Genomic DNA, 19,401 nt, shown 5'->3' with positions numbered 1-19,401 from the left:
AAAGCCTGGTGGTTAGTGGCTCCTTTTGGACCTGACATTTTTGGTAGGAAACAACCCAAAATACAAATGTACAAAATGTTCCAAGAAAGTAACATAACCAGCACCTGAGAACCTCACATTTACTTTCACCCTTAAATAAAATTATGCTCTAATTTTCTTTGGTTATAAACAGCAATTAGGACATAACTCTTAAAAAGCTACAAAATAAACATAGGAATCACAGTAATCCTATAGGTATGCATGTTTATGTGAACTAGAATGACTAAATAAACAGATGGAAGTGTGGGAGCACACATTCAGTCTTCTCACTGTTGTGTGCTTAAGAGAGACAATATAAATATATTCAGTATCACTCCATGCTGTGTGGAGTGTTGCTAGAGAGCAGAGGTGGAAGGGGAGGTGTCGCTTAGGGATTCATCAAGCACCACTCACCCACGCGAGTGGTAAACGATTGCGTTGATTAAAGCCAGCTGAGCTCCAAGTGGGCTCCTTAGACTGGAAACCAGTGGCACGTGGCTTGGAAATCCATCTGCTTTCTTAATGACACACACTGACATGCCCATACAAAGTTGTTTGTTCATTTTCCGTTGCTAAAAATGTATATATAAGAAAGAACAAAAAACACCCAAACACCCACAACACTTGTGAAATCAAGCTAGCAAACAAGACTCTCCATCACAAGGGTGATGGCTGGTGGAGTTCAAATGAAACCACTGTGGCATAACAAACACATCCACAAATCAGGATTTTCCACAGACGGGCTGCAGAAACAGATCTCATATCCACACTGAATACTGCAAAACATGAAGATTAAACTCAGACAGCGATGCAGTGTAAAAATATGCAGACCTTCAATAATTTGAAATACAACAGATTGTCAGCACAGCAAGAGCACAATGACAAGAGGTTTAGTTAAAAGAAGAGAGGAAAAAAAAGAGAGCTCTGACCAGTGCTAGGCCTGTCACAATAAACAATAAATCAATTAATCGCACGATAAATTAAAACTATCGACCTCATTTTAATTATCGGCTTTATCGTTTCTTCCGGCCTTTTTCTCTTTCTGTTGATGACACTGAATGAAAAAAGGCTCAACTCCAGTGCTCTCCACTGACCCTCCCTTCCTCATTTCCTTTGTGTAAAGCCTAGCGCACACGACACGATCTTAAGAGTTGTCAGTCGATTGTCGGCCCATTTTCAAAACTTGAGAGACCACACATTAGCCGACAGAAATCCTCTGTATAGGATCAGGTTCAATCGTGCCTTGTGGTGTCCAACAATGGGCACCAAATAATGGCTACAAGTCCAGTTAACACATTTTTAAGCCAGGCATTAATCAGTGCTTTACTACAATCTACCTGCAATGCATGTGGCTAATGTAAGCAAGTCCTGACTGAATGAAAATCATTATAACCCATTTTTGTCATGTTAACGAAGAACAGCTGAAAGGTTATGGAGTTTATCAACTGCAATTTCGCTCCAACTCCTCCCCTTGTCATTTCCATATTCTTTGCACGAAATGTTGAAAAAAACATTAATGTTGTTTTCACATATCATCTCCAATGTCCGCTGGACTTAGGGTTGGCCGTGTCAGCTGTTTGGGATTCCCCTCCGTAATTTCACCTCAGAAAGCACGAGTCCGTGCTTTCTGATTGGCTACCTGTCACATTCAACAGGCTGCGTTAAGCTCCCAGCCGGGGAAAACCCTGATTTGGATCGGAGCGGCAACGACGATCTACCATAACACACCACACACATAGAACGGGCATCGTTCTAAGATTGTCATAAGGGGAAAATCGGGGCAAAAAATCGTGTAGTGTGAACTATTGCATCAGGCAGTCGGATGTGCCCATCTTCTCTGTTTAAATCTAATGAAGGGCAATATAGTATACAAACTTCAGAATCTGCACTCTTTTGGTTGAATGCAGTATTTATTTCCACTTTGGCTTTATGTTGTTTAGTTTTTAATTCAAGTAAATTTTTTGTTAATGGAGACTGAGAATCCATTTTATTTTTGTTTTTGGTTGTTTTGTTAATTTTGTTAATCAGTTCCAGTGTTAAGTGTTCTTTTGAAAATAAAGTGTATCTATCTTTGGCAGGAAATCGCATGCATTATTACGTCATCTCCTTTAAATCAGTGTAAAAAGGTCTTCAAACAATTTTATCGTTTATTGCAATAAGCAAAATTTGTTATATTGACAGGCATAACCAGTGCACGCATTTTTATCTCAAAAATATTTTTAAGTATGTGAGAAATTGAAAATTTTGGCAACATCTTGCGAAAACGGCCTTGCCTTGTATTTTTTTGTTGGTTTTCACACCTTTAAAATGTGACCCTATTCATGCAAAATGTAAAGGGCAGAAGAGAGTTGTGTGGTAAAACTTTCCAGACTAATTCTTTAAACAGAATTCCATTTCTTTTGTAGGAATGACATCAATGATTCCTTGTCTTTCTTTCATGTTATTAGATAAAACAGTGAAATTGTAGTACAATCTCAAGATCCAGCAAAAGGTTTTACTCAGTCACACAAAGAGTATAGACGTAAAAATGTTTTCATGTCCAGTGTCTGGACAAGAACAGGTTACAAGCCAAGAATGTTTCTAACAATATGAGCAGCTGTCTTTTTTTTAAAAACTTCATCAGAATGACAACCTGCTCAAAAACCTTGGCCTCGTACTCCAAATCTGAGTTAATCACGTCTCCTCTGGCAGAGACCTGTCAACACACATTGTCCCGATTACATGCCGTTTAAGCTAAATGGCCAGGTCCTAAAGCTGTGTCCCGGTAGAAACTGAAACAGAAATGTGGGTCAGCAATTTTTCCCCCCCACTGCTCTTCCTCTCTCTGCATCTTGGTTTCCTTCCCAGAACAATGAGTCTGACTTTTCTCTTTTCCTCCCACAGCAGCAGGATTGTAGTGGGAAGGGGAACTATTAGGAACACAAAGTAACTGTGGCGCATACAATTCCCCTCCGGAATGCTTTGGAGGATGTAATATAAGACCTCAGTGACCTTCTGACACATTTCAAAGCAGCCTTTTCAAAAAGCACCAGCATCGATTTCTGACATTTGGATGGTGGAGCAACGGGGGCGGGAGGATGCTAGTGCTCCTCACCTGTCACCATGTTTCATTTGGAAATGATTTGAAATGCTGTGCTCATCTCTGCATACGTGTTCTCGTTATGGGAATAAAGAAGAAATAAAATCTTAGTAAACCGGAAACTGCACATTACTGGCTTGTAAGCAGTTTTTTTTTCCTCCCTTCATTCTTCATCAAAGATAAAATCACGCAGAACACAAATCGGGAGCTACATCTCCACTTTCAACAGATCTTGGACGAAATCTAACAAAAGTAAAGCCAGGATGGTAAGAATGTGTTTTTCATTTTCATATGTGAATGTCTGAATTAAGTAGACACAAAATATGATGGATTGTTGAAAATTTCCAACATTTCAACAACATAACCACCTCTTATTTCAACTCTGTCTCCACAAGCCTCTTTCATCCTTTCCCAAACACTTATAAAATCAGTATGAGTGGCTCAGACCTCAAAGATTTCATTTCTCAGCCTTGTTGGAAAAAAAAAAAAAAAAAAAAGAAAAGGGTAAAATCAAAGCAAAATTAAACGAGGCTTCAGTTTGCTGATGTGTTCCTTGCGGCGAGTGAGAGATAAGGAATGCACAAAACTTCCTGCACTGGGTTCGCCAGACCTCGGACGGTTTATGTACCGCGGCCGGTCGCCATGACAACCTGGCAGCGAATTGGAGCTGTGCAAGGGAGTTGTAATGATGCAAGGAAAGGACAGACAGAAAGGAACCGGGTAAAAGGTTTTAAACACGGAACAGTCCTTCTGAAAAAACAAGGTTGCCATCAAAATATGTATTGCCTAAACTTCTGGATCTGCATGCTGAATTTACCAAAATAAAACTGCAATTTTATTATTGAAATTCTGACTGCATTTCCCTTAATAAATAATAATAACAATAATAATAATAATAAATAAGAATTTATGTTATTTTTATGTGGCAGCTGATCTCCATCCTCGGTTGGTCTGCTATTTAACTGCCTATTCTAAGGATTCTGCTTGTCAGCATAATAGAGGAGGTGGAAAGGCACTGAGTGGGCAGGAGTAGACATGTTAGTGGATGGATGCAGCAGTATTTGCACAGTGTCTGAACCTAGGGTCTAGTTTGTCTGCCTAATACCTTTAATCCACCCCCACTGCCACCATAAATCCCAGCGGATGACGTTGAGGAAAGCCAGGCGGCATCACTACCCTGACCTTCTGTCACCCCTATTTGCCCCTCCGATGACCACAATATCGTTTGGTCTGAAATATCTCTGACTTCTGGACAATGGGACGTTAGTGGGATGAAAACTGAGATGATTGAGGGAGTGTGGACATCAAATGGTTTTTAAACAATGGATCACTGCCTGAAGGAGCACACCGGCCTGGACACTGAAAAAAAAAAGAGCTATTAAATGTAGAAAAATATATCAACCTCCTGCACTGCTAATCCAGAACAGTGCATTTAATGCATGTCTGCTGGTTTGGCACACACACAGGAGGTTTACTGCTCATCTCACCATCACTCCCAGATTCAACCATTCCCCACCCAAGTGTGCACAGACAGCAATCTGTCTGACTGCCAATTTTTTATTTTTAATACTTAATACTAAAAACAAGACCTTTTACAATTGTGAATAACTGTCTGCTCTCTGAAGCTCCTTCAAAAACATTTTTGAGGAATTTCACAGCATTTTCAACACATTTTCTAAACAGATCCTGTTCATTTTGTTTGTTGAGTAGCCTATTTCTGACTGGTGAAAACAAAGCATACATCCACACCTAAGACACTATTTTCTTCTACTTTTTATTGACTAGAATTTCATAGAAATACCAACAAAGAGGTGAACCATTTATGAACATCCTTGCATACAGCAGGTAAACAAGTGAAGGATGATGTATCTCTCAGGAGCTGAGTCAGCTCTCTAATTTCTCAGTGCAAAATGCCAAAACTGTCTATGGTCAAACATCAGAAATGGACATGAGTAAAAAAAAAAAACAAAAAAAAAAAACTGTGAAAGTTAGAGTTATAAAAATAAGAATGTTTCATTTGTACAACCATCAATGAGGGACACAGGGACATGGATAAAGAAACTGGAATCTAAAAATATCCTCATCTCCACAGTTACTTGGACATGATCAGGTCATTTGAGTTTGTCCAACAGTCTCCTGTCATCTGTTTACAGAAGGATTTCCTTAACGCTGATGGCTGATAGTTTATACAAGGAGACGTAGAAGAAAAACATCCCTCTGCCCAGAGAACTTGCTGACCAGTGCAAGGGAGGAAGAGCAGGAGGCTGATGGAAGGTGGTGGTGGGGGGTGAACATGAATTTTGAAATTGGAACCAGAACCAACATGAGCACCTGTGTTTTTTATCAACATTGATTATTTATGTCACACAGAGTCTCAGGAAACACCAAAGTGCACGTAGAGAGGGACAAATGAGGTCAAAGTTGCAGGTGAATGTCAGAATTACTGAAGCGAAGGGAAATAAGACAGCCTGTTAGTGTTTCCAGATGATGGAGAACACGCCAATGAAGTTAGATCTGGAGAAGTGGTGCCGTTTATAAAAACGGCACAAATAAACACCTCGCCTTTCAACAGTCCATTTAGGCCTGCTGGAGATCAATCTGCTCTCCCGAGGGACGAAAGCAGAAGACCCCCTTTCTCAGGAAGTCTCTCTAGAGACAGAACCATATTCATTTCTCTCCTGAATGTTGTAATCGTGCCAACCGAGCAGTTTGTCATTCTGAATAAAGAAGTTTCTGGCATGAAGGACATGGCTCAGGTCCACTGTTCGGATTGCTTTTTTTTTTAGTTACACCACAGCAAAAAAACAGAAGAAGAAAAAGATTACAACACCGTTCCAGGATCTTTAACTGCTAAATCCATCTCAATGCTCAGACTGAAAGCAATGGCAGTGAGCTCAGAAGATGCATTAGGGTCTGCGAGAAGCCTGAAGCCCACAGTAAAAATGCCCATCAATGCTTTCTATTCTACTTAAGAAGCTTTGAAGTATAACACAAAGTTATTACACGATTAAAAAGAAATGCATGGGAAGAATGTAGAAGCCAAATTTAGTCATCTAAAACTCTGTGGAAGAGTTATGATGGTGTTTATCTTTTAAAATGTTTTACTCCTTAGGAGTTTGGTTTTGAATCAATGTGAGATCTCTGGAGTGATCCCGGTCCAATACAGTGTGCTCGTTCTTCCAGTCTTTTCGTTTATGTTTGTTTGAGTTTCCAGCCCCTGAAGATGGAATCCGGATAAGAATATTATGATGGATTAGTGAAAATACAGTAAGTGAATGGGATCCATCTGCATCCTAAATCTTGTTAAATTGAGGTGCTCCTGCATTAGATAACTTCAGTAAAACACATTAGCCATGCCAGTAAAGTGAATTACTCAAATTGAATTGAAGATTGAGAAGGACGGCTATGCTATTTGGAGAACTGGCCAATTCTTGATGATATTTACAGATAAATGGGATTTTTAAAGTAAAGTCACATTCTTGTGGTTCTGTCCATTCTTCGTGAAAAATGTCCAACTTTTCCAAACACTTATTTCAAGCACTCTTTGTCATCCTCACCCATTTTAAAATATAAACACAAAAATATTATAAAACATTATCATTTCAAGAACTGAAGACTAGTCTTTGGTATACCTTAAGCTTTCATCCATGAAAAGCTAGACGACGTAGGAAAGATGAAAGGGCACAAGAAAAAAAAGGAATATACAGAAACATGGATGAAACAAAAAGAGGAAGGAAAAAATGGAAATATTTTCACAAGGTAAAAAAAAGTGAGGAAGAAAGCAAGGACACAAGAATGAAGGAAAGGTAAGAGAAAAGGGAAGCATGCAAGGATTCAAGAAAGGAAGGAGAAAAGGGATGTGAAGAAGGAAGCAAGAAAAAGAAGAAAAAGAGATACTCATTGTACTTCTTGACTGTTGAGCTGTTGCAACATAGCCTCTATTTCAGGGGAGTCCCACAAAGATCTTAAAATGAAAGGCAGTATAAACATTCAAATACAAATTTGTTAAAAGCAACACAATACAGACAATTTAAAACTAAAAGCGGAAAAGCTTTAAAAGGCATCCTAATGATGGCAAGAGTCAAATGGCAGGTCTGATTAACAAAACTGCTTGTCGTACGATAAAAACTTCACACATCAAGGTCAATAACAAGATCGGCACTCTGCATACACGGCCAAAGTAAACCTTCAACAGCTTGGGCCCTTCTCAAATCTGTGACCCATCAAGAGTCGACTTAATCTCGTTCCAGCATCTAAAGTGATTTATTGGTAAGGAGTACTTTATGCCAGTCTTCCTTATGACTATGCTGAAAGCCCTAAAGCCTCCCTACTGGAACCTGAAAAGAAAAATTGTGCTGTCGAGCCTGACAATAAAAATGAGGGTTCAGGTCAAACAAATACCTTACAAATGCTGTTTGAGAGAGCCTAAAGGAGACGGCAAATGAATTCTGCTTCTTACCACAAGTGGTTGCTGAGACAACAAGGGCCCCAGAGCCCAGCAGTGGTGGGGCCCAGCGTATCAGAGTACGGAGGACACCCAAGGGAAAAGCCGGTCCAGAGAGCGGTGGACTCTCACGGACAGTGGAGACATTTTCCCACAATCAAACAAAAACAGAGCTGCACAGAGCAGCAAAAAAGAAACAGGAGATGGAGGGAGAGAGGTTAGAAGTGAAGACTTGGAAGAACATGTCTGAAAGAATGCATGACTATAAAACTATTTAAGCATTTACTAAAAGGATGCTTAGTAATCCAAACACGAACTCAACATTCTTCCCAACTTATTTAACCTTCAAGTCACCTTAAGCTTCAGAGGCCAGAGGGTTGTGTGGGCCTCCAATAGGTAATTTAGCCAAATCCGCACAGTTCACTGGTAAACGACCTCATTAAGGTAATATGTTTAACTCATCTGTTGCAAATTAAATAAGGTGTCAGGCCACAGAGGACATCTGGACCATTAACATAGAAGCTTTAGTGCTAATTGAGGGAGGACGCGATCCCAAGAATCAACAAGAAAAAAAAAAAACACAAGGCCAAGGCTTCCCCTCAGGAGAAGGTGGGTGAAAGAAACAATCAGATACGCTCTGGCATTGGTTTGAGGACAACATATTCAAAGGTTCATTTTCCAGAGCTTAGTGTAATTAACTCTTATTGGGTTTTAAGAGCAGACATGATAAGAAAGGTGACAATTTGATCAAAGGTACACAAGGTATTTATCCCAAGAAGAGCTGGTCATTTCACCCCTTCTCAACTATATACCATTTTAGTCATTTTATAGTGACTAGACATCAGCTTTTCCCTGCAAGTTTGACAATTCATGCACCATTGGGCAGCCAATGATTTAAAGCCGTTGTCTGTTTTCTAATCATGTTTTACAGTAGGAAAATACAGTTATTGGAGTCACATTACCAATATCTAAAAGCAGGAGTTAATAGAGTTATTTATGTTTGAGCAGGAGTACTACTATTATATTTCATCAGACAAAAGTAGATTAAAGTTTTCAGAACATAGCATATAAACTGAATTATAGCTAAGATTTGAGTACACACCTCTATATTTATTGCCATAATTTCTCTCTCAGTTTAGAAAAATAAACTGACATGTAATGGCTTAAGTAAAACGGTAAATAAATTGGTAGACAGTTGAGTTTACTGAGGCTTTTTCAAGACATTTGAGCAAACCTAAAAAGCTTTGTTTTCTTCAGCAACTGATGGAAAAATGACTTCTAATTTGAAATCTAAAGATTACATCTTCATGAAAATGCAGCAAGAAAGCCTTCTTTTTCAAGAAGGTCTGCAAAAGTTTTCAAACTTCCTTTTATAGAAGTAGCCCCCAGTGCCGGAGATCATGGCCATTATAAATAAGAAGCTGGAATGCAAAGGAGGGGGGGGGGTGGAAAATAAACATCCATGCTGCTCCGTTATCTGCACCCAGCTGTGCAGTTTAGAGGCCAGTCACTGCACATGATGTCACTTTGGCATGGTGTTACTATTGGAGCAGCGGATCGACATGGTTACATTTCATTTTTTCATTTATGAATTGATTTTTTTATTCAACAGGAAAACGGCACCTCAAATAAATTCAACTTTTATGGGAATATCTTAAAGAGAAACAGTGACTTCAAAAATAAAAGAAAATCATTCCAGCGAGAAATACATCGAAAAGGATTTAAAATAGGCTTGCATCAGTATCAGGAGAAGCAGTTGTGCAGCACATCCAGCCATCACCTTCCACTGTAAATTTAGAAGCAAAGTAAATTTGAGATGTAAAGGTGAGTGGAAACCTGCAGCCAGGAGAATAAGGACTAGGTTGACACATTGCAGGTTTTATAAATGATCCCATATGTGCTCCAGATCCCAAGTGAAAGAGCTGCTTTGTGTTCGATGACGTAGCACGTGCTCGGGTGGACTCCCCTTCCACTTCCCTCCACTGACAAAACCCTTTCTCGGTAGCTCAGGGTAACGCCAGTCGCGGGGCAGAAACATGGTGTTTGGATGCCCAAGTCTCTACCCGCCTTCCTGCTTCCTATTTTGACGGGAGCCAATTACCTGTGACTACTTGGAGACTGAAACAACCAGCGCATTGATGTTTGATGGGAGAAGAGGGACGGAGGGTAAAGACGACTGACCAAAGAGGGGGAGATGGCTGTCACAGAGGAAAGAAATATTAGTACATTCTCAACCTCTATTACCCGTGAGCTAAATGGCTCCCATTCATGGCGAAATAATTGTCAGAGGCAATCTTACGTGCCCATCTGCTCCCTGGACTCTGCTGCGATTCACAAACTAATCATGCAGTTTTACAGTGGGATTAGAAAAGAACAGTGAAGCCAACCCAAGCCTCAAAATACCTTCAATTTATATGTGAGGCATTTATAGCAGCAGTGGAAACATGCACATTTAATCAAGTAGTCAAGGAAGCAAACTACTGTTTGCAAAAACACCACAGTAGCTCAGAAAAGCCCCACAACCTCTGCACTGATCAGGATTTGGGGCGTTTCTTTCATATTTCAGGGGAAAGCTTTTAATTAACAGCAGCAGTATTGTGCTACTTCTCATGTTTAAATCTGGAGCTTCTGGGTTTGTGGAAAAATAAAATCAGATGAAATCAATTAAATAAAGAAGCAAGGGAGTAGCAAAATATGTCTTGCACTGTTTCTGCAGTATCCCTCGAGACAAAGTCAAAGCGTCATATAGAAGGAATAACAACTTGAGCCAAGTGACATATCTCAATACAGCTGAATTCAAATGATAACATTGTAACTTTAACAGTTGTTGTGTTGTCTCAAGTTTCAGAGCTCTTCAAAGAACCAAGACTTATTTGAAGTGGTTTAGAGTTGAGATCAAGAATCTCTCCGTTCCTCCGTTCTGTAAAGTCTTTCCTCTTTCCTTAAGAAACATGTCTGCTTCTTCACTCTTTGTTACAAAGAACATAAGATAGTCGTTGTTGTTGTTGCTGTTGTTAATTTTATTGCCGAGTGCTTTTACACGGACGTGCCGTCCGGTTAAACTGTAAATAAAGTAAGAAAAAACAAAACATCAATACTTAGTATTGCAGAATTCAATCAACACAAACTTAAACATAGATTTATTAGCTAGGCTTGACTAACCAGTTATAAGGCAGTTTATTCTTAGAACACTTTGTCATATAATAAACATCGGAATTCAACTATCAGTGCAGCAAACACAGCTAGCATCGGGCTAATTAGCTCTAGCAAATTCAGCAAGCTCACGCTTAGAACAGATAACAAAAAATAATCTCCCCACAGCTTACAGCATTAATAACTCACCACGTTGGGCAACACTCATGAACGCCAGTAGAATATGATTTTATTGTAGCTTCAGCTTGTTGGCTTCAGCTAACGGCAGTCTCGGCGTATTACTGGCCTGCCGTAAGATTCTTCTCTTGTTTCACCTCCCCTCCACAACCAATGCAAAACAACTACAGAGCCCCCTAGCGGAATGGGAGGAGTGAATCCAACACTCTTTGTTTGTACCAGACCATAACAGCTTATGCATTGTGCAATGTATGCATTAAACATACAGTACAGACCAAAAGTTTGGACACACCTTCTCATTGAATTCAATGAGAAAGTGTGTCCAAACGTTTGGTCTGTATCGAGTACAGACCAAAAGTTTGGACACACAGTTGTGTCCAAACTTTTGGTCTGTACTGTAGATAAAAGATTAGTGAGCCAAAGGAGACCTTCAAATAACTTGGAGAAGCAATGATCAAGTTCACTTGAAAACCTTGCAAGAACATCTGCCTGATTAGAGACCAAATTTCAATAAGAGTAATACTGACTTGACTCTTAGATTCACTAATGTTGCCACTGAGTGCATCAGCTAGTTGTCATTGTGAAAATGAGCTCAACTGAATGAGAGGACAATTTGTAAATAGTCACTCTGAGCTCTTTCATGCCTTTCTGTCAGTTTCCTGTTTGCAAAGCGGTGAATTCATCACTGATCTGGTTTTGTATGTTATCAGTAAAACACCTGAGATTTTTCTGGAAAGCTTGTTCTGTGTAAACATGAGTACAATGGGACTTATTTCCTGCCAAATTATGCTTCAGATGTTTGTTTAAAGATGTAAGCATTAAACCCCTTGTATTTTGCAACAATAAGTTATATAAACTTTCCTGGTCATTTTGCAGTACACACAGTGTTTCTAATGATTCAGAAAGTTGCACATGCCTCTTGTTTTTAATTAGTTCTAGCCACAAACAGATTTTTGACTGGCATCATTCTAATTCCATAAACACGTTTGTAAATAATTGTGATATAAGTAATAGCAATCTTTGACTCCACTAAAGTATCTGCAAATCATCACAAGACCCCCCACTCAGTGCTTCATGACGCAAAGTAAGGGCCCCGACACCAATTTTGGATCTAACGAACAGAAAGGATGAGAGACTCTGGTAGATGTGCATTAAGATTATATCACAGCGCTTCACACTTGAGTAAACTTTAGGTTGATCTGACGCCAAGGATCTCTGGCACACCAGGAGCATTCCTGTTGTGTTCAATTGGAGGTTCTGTACAGCAGAGAGCAGCCCCAACTACTGTATGGACGAAATGGACCAGATCACACTGCTGATTGTCCCATTATACACTGAATTATCCTGAAATTTCAGTCCACCGAGAGAAACCAGGTGCTTATATATTAAAATTAAACATCTGGAGAAGTTTGACAGTCAACTTAAAAATATTTGTTTCTCCTTTCAGAATTCAGGTTTACGGTTTTACCGTCAAAAGGCAGCCTAATTCAAACAAAAAACACTTAAGCATTGATGAAATCTTATTGATGCTCTTAATTTAGCAAGCACATCATCTCATAATGTAATTGACTGAAAGACAGAGATAGAGATCAGAAATTTGTGCTCGAAAATTTAAGTTGATTTCTCTGTAACAACTACAGGTCGACATATCACTGGGCTTTCCCTGACTTGATTTTTAGACACTTCACTGAATGCGTTTTTTATTTGGTAACCACGTCCATAACAAATATTTTTATCATTGTCTCAGCCTGATCCTGCTTGTGTATGTTGCATTCAAATGATCATAAAATTTTTTTTTTAAATGCAATCGTTTCATTTTTGACCAGTGAATTATCCTCACCATCCAACTTTTGGGCAGAGTAAGTAATCCAAATTTGGCCTTTTCTTCAACAAAGCTTCTTTAAAAAGGAAATCCTATGCCTTTTTTCATATGAAAGTACAATCACAAGGAAAGGTGGTGGGATGCGGACAATACTTTGTCTGGTTTTTCCTCAAACCAACACGGCTAATTACTCCCAGACGTCCTTTTGGGCTGAGCCAGAAACTCTGCAGAGATACAGTGGACTGGTGTGCCGCCACACGAAGAGAAGCAGAGATTGGCTCAAAGCCACATTGTGGTCACTCAGTGGAGATGTTATGGTGCTTGCTACAAACGTGACAATGCTACATTGAGTCCAAACAAGAATATGTTCACTTTAGTCATAGAATCAGTAGGTAACCTGAAAATGATTCAGTCAAACAGCAGTAGCTTACAGTAGCTTATTTTGCATCAACAATGTTCTCCCTCATTAACAATGCTTAAAAGTGACTCCTTTGCCTCTAATCAAACGTTTGATCCCTTCTTTTAATGGGCAAATGCATTTGTCAAAGTTTGTCATTATTTCAGGCTTTACATTAGGTGCAGTTTTAAGTTATATGGGTGACAGTCACACATCTAAATTTGTAGTGCACCTTATGAAATTGATTAAAATTGTATTTTAAACTGCAAATATGCTTTGATAAGGAAAGCAGGCCTTGCAAGAATACAGAAAGAAATACGAATTGAGCAGCATGGCACACCTCTGTTCCAGTTCAACAGTCTTAGATCCGCAACAAAAGACCTTCACCTTGGAGACTCAAAGGTCAAGATAACCTGTCAATCAAAACACCAGGCACTATAAGATCTGACTGAAATTCCCCCTCAGCCACATACCACGAAACAGTGGTCCTGTCTTCCCACTCCTCTGTATGGCATGGTGGTTTAGACTTTAAGAATCAGAACCCTTGTGTGTCAGTTCCCAGCCACGCCGTGCTGATCAAGGCTTCCACTCATCCTTCCTGCCACAGAAACACACTCACATGCACGTGTTTTACCCTCTGCTCAGTCAGCAGTGCTGCAGCCAAAAGCAGAACACCTCAGCCCAGTGGCTCAGTTACTCTTGGATGTCAGACATATTTTCTTTCCCCCGGCCCCCGTCCTCTGACAACACACAGGTAGCTGAAAAAGGATTCTGCTCTTTAGTCAAAACACTAGACCTAAAAAAAAAAAAAAAAAACTCTGTAGGATCAAGCTTTCCCAGCCTGACTTGGGAACAATCAGACAGAGATTTCTGTTTTGCATGTGAAATCTAACTTGAAGCTGAACCTGTGGAAAAGCTTAAAGCGTATCAAAAGCTCAGTGGATTGCAGCTCTGCTCGGACAGCGGCGGCCTGCTAAAGAGCAGGGCTTTTCAATAAATCCATCCATCACCGATAGCCATTAACACAGTCTGGTGGGGTTGAAGTGAGCAGCCTGTTGATGCCTGCGCAATGTGGATCAAAAATTGTAGAAAGTAACGAGCACAGTTGAATGGATAAATCCTGCAATCACTCACTTATGTGTGAGGTCGGCAAGATAAAAATGTCATTTCTATGTCATAATCTATTCCAATCCTCAAACCCATAATGCTCTTTTTAAAAGTGCTTTTGTTTTCAGTTGAGAGTTTACCAGATTTTCCCAAAGCACCCGAAGTGTTCACATCAATATATGCTTTCATAATTTCAAGTATAATAAATACAAAATTATATGTATTTATTGGGGCTATATGTGATAAACCAACATAAAGTATGGCATAATGGAAAGGTAAGGAGTGCTGAATGCATTTTTTATGAAAATTTAATATGCATGCCATGAGTCAATACTTTGTAGTTCTGCACCTCTAGAAGCAGACATATTTGCCCATTTTTCTTTGCAAAACATCTCAAGCTCAACAAGTTGGATGGACAGCATTTGAAACAAACACAAGTCTTGCTTTAAGCTCCAAATTTATTTCTACACTTTGACTAAGCCATTGCCTAGAATTTGGGTTGTGTTATTGTCCTGCTAGAAGGTTTAATCTCTACCCCACTTTCAACTCTTTTGCACCATCTAGACATTTTCTTCCAGTATTATTCTGCATTTAACTTCATCCTCTTAGCAGTTCTCATTAGTTTCCCTGTTGAAAAATATAATCTCCACTGACATGTGTGTCCCCATGGAGATGGTGATATACAGTATTAATTTCCTTAGATCTTTGGACCCCCAAAGGTTTTATTTTCTTTTTATCTGACCAGAGTATTTTTGGCTTGTAGGAAGCATTAACAAAACTTCTTGGGTCTTTTATTTTAAAACAACCCCTTTTGTCTTGTCACTCAACCACAAAAAAATTGTGGTATCTGTGAATTGTGTCACTAATTATTATTGTGCTCATTTGATCTATGGATGTTTACAGATTCTCCAGAGATGATTATGGAAAACAATGAATTTTTTTTCTTCATTACGCTTCATAATTACACATTCCTTTGTGCTGGTCTATTCCATAAGTCAAAAACGGTCATGTTCATGGTTGCAACGTGGAAAAAATGTGGAAAAGTGAGTGTAAACTTTTGCAAAGCACTGCAGCCCCGATACATTGAAGAAGAATGTTGCATGTGCCAATAACTCCTCAATAAAAGCTTTGTGGGTGATCATTTTGTGCTTAGGGTGCTGCTATGCTTATAAAGCCTCAGCAACCGGCCAAGAAGACCCATCGCTGCATTACTACCAAATGTTCAGTCAGATTAAACAGCTCTGAGTGCACTCCCCAATCCTATAAACCCACATGGGATGCATGGGACATAAGAGTGGAAGATGCCCTCAAGACCCAAACCGTTTGGCTTAACTCTCCTTTATTGTATTTAAATAATAGTTTCACAACGCACCTATCTGCCTTGATTAATAGGTACCCTTTCCCTCATTTCGGATATTTAGACAGACATACTCCTGGTTTGTGTTAGAGAAAGAAATATTTTGACGTGACAATGTTTGGATGGGAAACAGAACCTGAAAAACTCCTGCAGCCAAGTTTGATTCAGGAGAGAGGCAAACTGCTGCTTTACCACAAAGCTTGAAGGATTTGTCACATCTAGTATAGTTCTGAGATTCTCATGCAAACGAATCTAAATACATGCCTTCAAAAGGGATTATTGTATTTAATTAATTCATTCTAATTAACTTTCCTTTAAAGTAAAGTGCTGTTTTAAAGATGAACAAAAAACAGCATTCTCAGTCAATTGCTGGGAATTTGAGAACTTCCAGCAATTGACAGCAAAATTAACGTAATTGGAGAATGAGATAGCTCTTCTAACTGATTTGAAATGGTCTTAGAGATCTGAACCATCACTGCACGTCATGTATTAAAACGAGGGTCTAACTGAAGCAGAATGAGGATGACACAGCAGCTGAGGGGGCACAGCGCCCTCTATGGACACCCAATAGAATTAACATGTGGCCGATTAGCCCAGTGAACGCACGACACCGGGATAAAATCGAGGTCAAATGCGTGTGAATGCACACTGCTGCCCGTCTTTATGTCATATCTGCTTACCAGTTGCTGATATAAAAAGGTAGGGAGAGGAAATAAAGAGGACATAAAACTGTCATGCGCAGAAGTGCTTATAAATTAACCAATAAGCCTATGATGGCGGCCTATAAGGTTTTTTCATAACTGATGGGATAGGGTGTATTGTAACAATTATTCATCACCAGTCTCTAAAATTATATCAAAAACGCATTACACAAAGATTGAAATCCAGTATTAAACCTTAACAGGCACGCTCAGCTGCAAAGCAAAGATTCATTTCCTATCCTGTGAGACCCATTTCAATGTTACAAATTAAAAACTGGAAAATTGTCAAAAGGAGCAATACCGCAACAGTTTCACACCAAAATCTAAAGTCTAAACATTTTCCAACCGATTGCAGCCTGCGCGTCAGTCCGCCCCTGCCGATCCGAGTTGCGGGGTAGATCCAGCACGGCACGCCGCTGCCTTCACCATCCATACCCGGAGAGATCATGGACTCACCTTCCAGATTCTGTGCGAGGAAACTGTCACCGCTCGGTAATAATAATCCTGGGAGGCTGTCAGAGGGCAGACAGGGGCAGAAGATGTGGGTTCGGAGCGAGGACCAGATCTCCCCGTGTTGAGTGTACGAGGCTGTTCATTCAGCTGAGGGTGTAGTGAGGAGAGACGGCTCTGACAAGTCGGTCAAAACAGCAGCACCACGCCTCCCTCCTTAAAGCCGCCGCGCTCTGGATGGCTGTCAACACGTCAGAATCCAAAATCACACATGACATTTTTATATAATTAAACTTTAACCAACCTCCAACACCTCCCCCCCCCCCCCCCCCCCCCCCCCCCCCCCCCCCCCGTAAAAAAAACAAAAACAAACAGAGAGATAAATTACAGATTATAGACCTTATTTATTGTATTTTATTATTTGCAAGGTAAAGGGATAATCAATTTTGAGGGGGAGAAATTCTGTTTTTAATTTCTCTTATCTATTTTGCCTTTGGTGACAACCTCCAAATCTGTGAGGCTGGCAGGGCTCCTTGCCATTACCCTAATATTTTGCACACTACAAAGACTCGTTGTACTAGACTCAAGTCAGGGCTATGGCTGTGCCATTCCAAATGGTTAGCATGACTTTCAGTCAAAAGAAACAAATGACAGGATTACTTTAAACCTTAATCTGCTTGGAGTTTGACTAATTTTGAGGTTAACATATTAATGTCCCTTTCCTTACTGTAAAGCAGATGATAACAGTGACTGGAAAGATTCACTAACCAGTGGGTGCCGGATCATGTCTTTTGTGGTTCTGGGCTGTGCTACAGAGCAGATTGCCTCTATATGTTAGGCAGTCTCCCTCACAGTCTTCTTTTAAATCCATTTTCAGGACTCATCTATTTTTTCCTGGCGCTCAACACGTCATGAGTTGTTTGTTCTTTTGTCATTTTGGATTAAATTGAATTAGCTTAATGGACACAGGAACTGAAACAGATGTGCATATTGGCACGAAAGACTGTAATTCTACGACTAAAAATGGATATTGCCATCCAGAGGAGCGCAGGATTTTGCTCCTTTTCTTAGAAGTACTCTCAAAAGTGCTAAAATTCTAGTAATCTGTTTAACTCTGTTAAACAGTGTATTTTTCTAAAACTAAATTAAAATTATTAAACAAAAAGATAATGTAATCCTAATCCTAATTTCTATTGTAATCAACTGCAAACAATGCATTTTTGACAGCTATCTCTACATGGATTTGAACATCATTTATATGTGGCTTACTTATGTTGCTGTCTGTGATCACTTTGTGAAACTTTAGCTCAGGAACATATCAAGTGTGCAAACTAAAATTCCAGAGAAAAACATTCAGCATGTTTTCTGTTTGTAATTCAAATAAAGTCCAGAGTTTCCATGATGTAGAGTAAATGGTCTGCTGTCCCAGTTGGCAAGCATCTAATCCTCTGAAATTAAGAAAAAACTTTGACCTGGCCGTGTTTTGATCTCTTCACAGCTTGTAATCTGTCATTAATTGCTAATATTCCGGCCATAACTGCTCTAACATGGACATCAGCGGTAAGATGCATAAGTGATTGAAAATGAAAGTAAACCCTGGCATTATGTCTCTGCAGACTGAGTGAGATAATTCCTCCTGAAGGTCAGAAAACAGGCTTGAATGTGGATTAGTTGGTCTGAACTAAACTAAAGGAAATCCATAGTTTTTGTCCCTGTGGCGTTTTAGATCATTCAGACTGTCTGAATGAATGACCTGAAGGCTGAGCCCTGACTTATATCTGTCAAAGGAAATGTGTTAAGGTCATGCTTAGAGTCTGCCTGTTCAGCAAGGTCTGTTTTCTGTCAACACAGAAGACTATAATTCAACAACAGCCTCACTGTCGACAGCTCCAGACGTACAGTACACCCTCAGCACCATTGGGAAACATTTTCTAAACTCTATCAAATGTTTTCTGTAAGAAACGACACAATGACCCTTTAGGATTTTTCTCTCTAGTTACAGAAATCTATGGTGGTTTATCTGGCTTAAAAATCATATCTTTTTTTATTGAAAAGAGCTTTAATTAAAGTTTCTCTTGATTATTAAGGAACATAATTAGGCCCAAGCAGAGAAAGCATTGTGAAGCCCTGGTGTATCTGTAGTATTTGTTATTCTTCAAAAGTGAATGAGCTTTTTGGAGGTCTAAACATGTACAAAACTCACTGAACTTTGCACACACGTCAGTCGCGCACAAAATTTACATATTTGCCTTTGCCCTTCATAGAGCAACTAGATTCATACTGAGATCAACTTGCACAAAGGAGAACTTTGTTTATTAATTAAGGGACTTTTGAAGATAACTGGTTGGACTGGATTTTAGTTAGGGGTTGAGAGTTAGAGGGTTAGGGTGCACATTCTTATTCTATTCATACCCATGTCTACATTTGTCACTATTTCTATAAAATGTAAGTAAAACTAAAATAAATGAACTTGCAAACATGACAGACTATTCTAATAATGTGGGCATCAACAAACTCAAAATGAAACGAAACACCCGGCAGCTACCTGCATTGTTTCCCATTTTTCAAATGCCTTTATGCTATTAGACAACAGCAAAGCACACAGCTCTTTGTTTTATTCAACTCAACCACACAAAGCAGTGTGGTACTCAGTGTCGCTGAGGTCAGTGCATTCCCTTGTCACAAAAATAAAAATG

General features: G+C 39.5%; 1 protein-coding gene across 1 annotated transcript in view; it reads right to left on the bottom strand.

Annotated features, from left to right (window-relative positions):
* The window catches only part of daam2 (dishevelled associated activator of morphogenesis 2), a 107,922-nt gene extending 91,034 nt beyond the window's left edge, over positions 1 to 16,888 (bottom strand). The window contains exon 1 of the mRNA XM_032546778.1: positions 16,712 to 16,888. The gene's annotated coding sequence lies outside the window, so the exon portion shown is untranslated. The remainder of the gene's footprint in view (positions 1 to 16,711) is intronic.
* Between the last annotated feature and the right edge of the window lie 2,513 nt (positions 16,889 to 19,401).

The sequence above is a fragment of the Xiphophorus hellerii genome, chromosome 19 (assembly GCF_003331165.1).
Source record: "Xiphophorus hellerii strain 12219 chromosome 19, Xiphophorus_hellerii-4.1, whole genome shotgun sequence".
NCBI lineage: Eukaryota > Metazoa > Chordata > Actinopteri > Cyprinodontiformes > Poeciliidae > Xiphophorus > Xiphophorus hellerii.
The sequence above is the reverse complement of the archived record's forward strand: the minus strand, read 5'-3'. Positions and strand labels throughout refer to the sequence as shown.